This window comes from Etheostoma cragini, chromosome 1 (genome assembly GCF_013103735.1).
Source record: "Etheostoma cragini isolate CJK2018 chromosome 1, CSU_Ecrag_1.0, whole genome shotgun sequence".
Taxonomy (NCBI): Eukaryota; Metazoa; Chordata; class Actinopteri; order Perciformes; family Percidae; genus Etheostoma; species Etheostoma cragini.
In genome coordinates this window covers 4,964,159-4,967,781 of record NC_048407.1, presented here as the reverse complement: position 1 = coordinate 4,967,781, position 3,623 = coordinate 4,964,159, and the positions used below count along the sequence as shown (strand labels likewise).

At 43.7% G+C, this 3,623-nt stretch overlaps 1 long non-coding RNA gene across 1 annotated transcript in view; it reads right to left on the bottom strand.

The window, feature by feature from the left end:
- LOC117942659 overlaps positions 1–3,437 on the bottom strand; it is a 5,004-nt gene extending 1,567 nt beyond the window's left edge. The window contains exons 1-2 of the long non-coding RNA XR_004656184.1: positions 3,427–3,437; positions 408–409 (exon numbers count right to left, since the gene is read on the bottom strand). This is a non-coding gene — a long non-coding RNA (uncharacterized LOC117942659). The remainder of the gene's footprint in view (positions 1–407; positions 410–3,426) is intronic.
- Between the last annotated feature and the right edge of the window lie 186 nt (positions 3,438–3,623).

Here is a 3,623-nt window from a genome sequence, read left to right as displayed (position 1 = left end):
ACACACACACACACACACACACACACACACACACTCACACACACACCATCTATTACTGCCTTATTTAGGTTCATGGAAATTTGTTTTTAAAAATTTGCAACATTCCAGCTTGCACGTAAGATTATCTCTGTAATAATACATAGAAACCTAATAAAAAAAACACAAGAAAGAAGTCTCCTTATGAATGTATATGTTGCTCTGTGTCTGATAATTGCTATACGTCTTTGACACACTGAGCTCCTTTCTCCTTTATCTTTCCATTTGTGTGCATCCATGTCCCAGAAATGAAACAGAAATGTTTCCTTGGATCAGGGAGGCTCCAAAACCACGGTTTCAGCTGTCGCCGTGGTCCTGCTGTGCCTTGTAATGTCGCACAGTGTCCTGCATTGCCATGAACTACTACATACTACTATTTCTAGTCACTGTTCTTCTATCTTTTACTGTGACTGCTATTGCCACTATTCATCACACCCCCAACCGGCCGTCAGTCACCACCTACAGAGAGCCTGCGTCTGTCCCAGATTTCTTCCTAAAAGGAGTTGCTTGCTCCAAAGGGAAATACTAGAACTGTTGGGTCCTTGTACATGATTGAGTGTGATCTAGACCTACTCTATCTGTAAAGTGTCTCGAGATAACTCTCGTCATGAATTGATACTACAAATAAAAATGAATTGAATACATGTGAATGTCTTGTTCACAGTTTGCTTCCCACAAGAGACCAGTACCTGTAATATGTGAGTGAAATTGAATCTTCCGTCCTATGGGAATACTAACACACAACATTTTGAAGAAATGTTAAACTCAGATTGTGTAGTCTGTGATGAACAGTTTGTTTGTTCACAGCCATGTGCTTTGTGTTTCTTACCATGTGTTCCCAGATCTCAGCAATTAACATGTACGGTGTTGTCATAACTCATAGAAATAATGGAAGAGCTATGCAAAGGAGACAAGTTGTAATAAACCATAAGTATCAAAAGCCATGCAGGAGTGATCCTGTGGCCTTCTTGTCTGTACAATTTATCAGCGTTGTCCTTTTTGGTTGTCTGTCTTGCCAGACCATGTCACCTGGAGCGTGGAGGCGGGGGTAAATGGGGCATAGCAGGGGTCAGTGAGAGGCTGGGGGCCGCGGAGATGCTGGTCGTGGGGTGATGAAATTGGAAAGGCATGTGGAGATAGATGTGACTCCAAGACGGATCCAGACACTTCCAGATGCCCGGCCGCTGAGGGGCTGAGGGCCACAGCAGAGCCACCCTCCCAGGGGATGTGACTCACCTGGAAGGAGGGCCAAGCACTGCCAGATGTGGAGGAAGCCGCCTGGGTCCCTCACGCCAAGCCCGTCTAACACTGTCTCGATTGTGCTACAGCATATGCTTCCAGTCAAGGGTGAAAAATGCAGGCACCAGCACATGCCAGAAGTCTTTCAAGCATAGCCCAGCAGTCAGCCTCCAGCCTTACACACACACACACACAGAGAAACACACGGAGCAGATCCTCCCAGTCATCCAGCCAGTGTAGTGCAGACATGTCACCACACAGCAAGTCAAGGCTAGTTAAACTGTGAAGCAGCTAGAAGGGACCAAGTCCAGACAACCAACCCAGAGGATAGCACTACACACCACTCAGAGAGACAGACACACACACACACACACTGAACATGGTCCCCCCTCACCAAAAATGGCAATCTTTGCACATGACGAAAGCAAAAAAAATGCAGAGAGCGGAGGAAAGAAGGAGTGAATATTACATGTGCTGTGTGTCAGTGTTAAGACACAGAGACCAAAGTGTCAGCCAGGATCCAAACAAACACAGATGCCACTGAGTGACCCGCCTGAGTCAGCCCAGATGATTTCATCCCCGGAGTAACATCCATATTATACTAATGGACCTGGGGATCCACCCGAGCCAACACAGCCTTGACTCTATCTGAGACCTGGAGTAACACATTCAGAAAAAAACCAAGCCAGCCCCCACTTAACCTGACGCCCACTCTCTCTCTCTCTCACACACACACACACACACACACATACAAGACGCTGATTTTGCAACACTCGAGAATCGTCACTTCGCCTGTCTGTGTGTAGGTCTGTGTGTGTGTGTGTGTATCTGAGCCAGGGAGGTGTTTCTGGGAGTGTGTAGGGACACGCAGCTGGTGAGCACACATCTCTTTCATACAGAAAATCTCATCCAAATCCCCCTCACCTGGAGCAACACACACACACACACACACACACACACACACACACACACACACACACACACACACACAGATGGTACATCCAGCCTTTAAAAGTCCGAGGGCCCTGTGCAGGAATGCGTCTATTGCACAACGACCTCATTGTGCCGTGATATGGCTTGTCTGAGCCACGCTCTGTGGCAGAGTCACACCTGTTCCACCTATGCCAAAGGGCTGACAAAGCCAGAGTAACATCAATCAGCATTTACAGCACATAGACGTACACACAGATGAAAGACGCATGCGCTAACACACACACACACGCACACACACACACACACACAATCTATCACTGTTGTGGCACTGTTTCTGTCTGCAGCAGGGTGGCTCCCTGAACACTATCACCATTATATTGAGCTGGGATTCATTATGACGGTTTGACATATTTAAAAAATGCTTCATTTGCTTTGACTTGTCGACTGTCAGAAGTTCACAAAAAACAACAGAACAGGCTAAAGCAGAACAATCCGTCACCATGAGGGCTGGGTTCAAATAATCGAGTCTCCGATTTAAATTGATCTTTGATGATGTTGTACGTGTGTATCCATAAAATCCAAAAATGGCTCTTTTAACCCTCATGTTGTCCTCAGGTCAAACTGAACCGTTTTCCTATATGTTCTTTTTAACTACCCAATTGTAATTACCCCAAATTACATGATTGATTCCACAAAACCCTGTTTGGGGTGCATTTGATGGGTAATTTTGGGGCGTCTATTTCAATTTTATAGCATTTGAGGAAACAAATTGAAGTGTTTTTGTGTTTTTGTTTGAGTTAAAGTTGCCATATTCCAGTCTGTGATTATCCATCAACATCCATTGCTTTCATTTTAGTCTGAATAATTCCTAATTTGTGCTTTTCTGACTCAAACATTAGGTTTAACTTCCTTATTTAATAACCATAAATTCCAAAAATAACTGTAGTGAAAGTGGCAAACATTGAAAAAATGCGTCAAAAGTTGTCGAAAAAAAAGGTACAAAAACGTAAGAAACAGTTAAAAACATCAATATTTGGACGGGAAGACAACACAAGGCTTAATATTTGACTTTTTACATGGATGTACAAGTAAAAAGAACTTTAGACAATCATTTTGGGGGTCAGTTCTTTATAGGGATGAGCAAGTACAGCATTATCTGTATCTGTATCTGTATCGGTTTACCACATGAATTATCTGTATCCGTATCCGTACTCGGACTGGGCGGGGCCTAAACCGGAAGTGGGTCGGGTTCTCTTGAAATCTTAGGGTCTTTAACCGGTATGTTATTTAAGCATGCAAATTGATATGAGTTGATCAAAAATTGTTATATTTATTGTTGATTTGAAAACTATTTACATGACAGCATCAAGCTTCAGATCAATGGTGTTGTCATGGTAACAAACATACTATATACA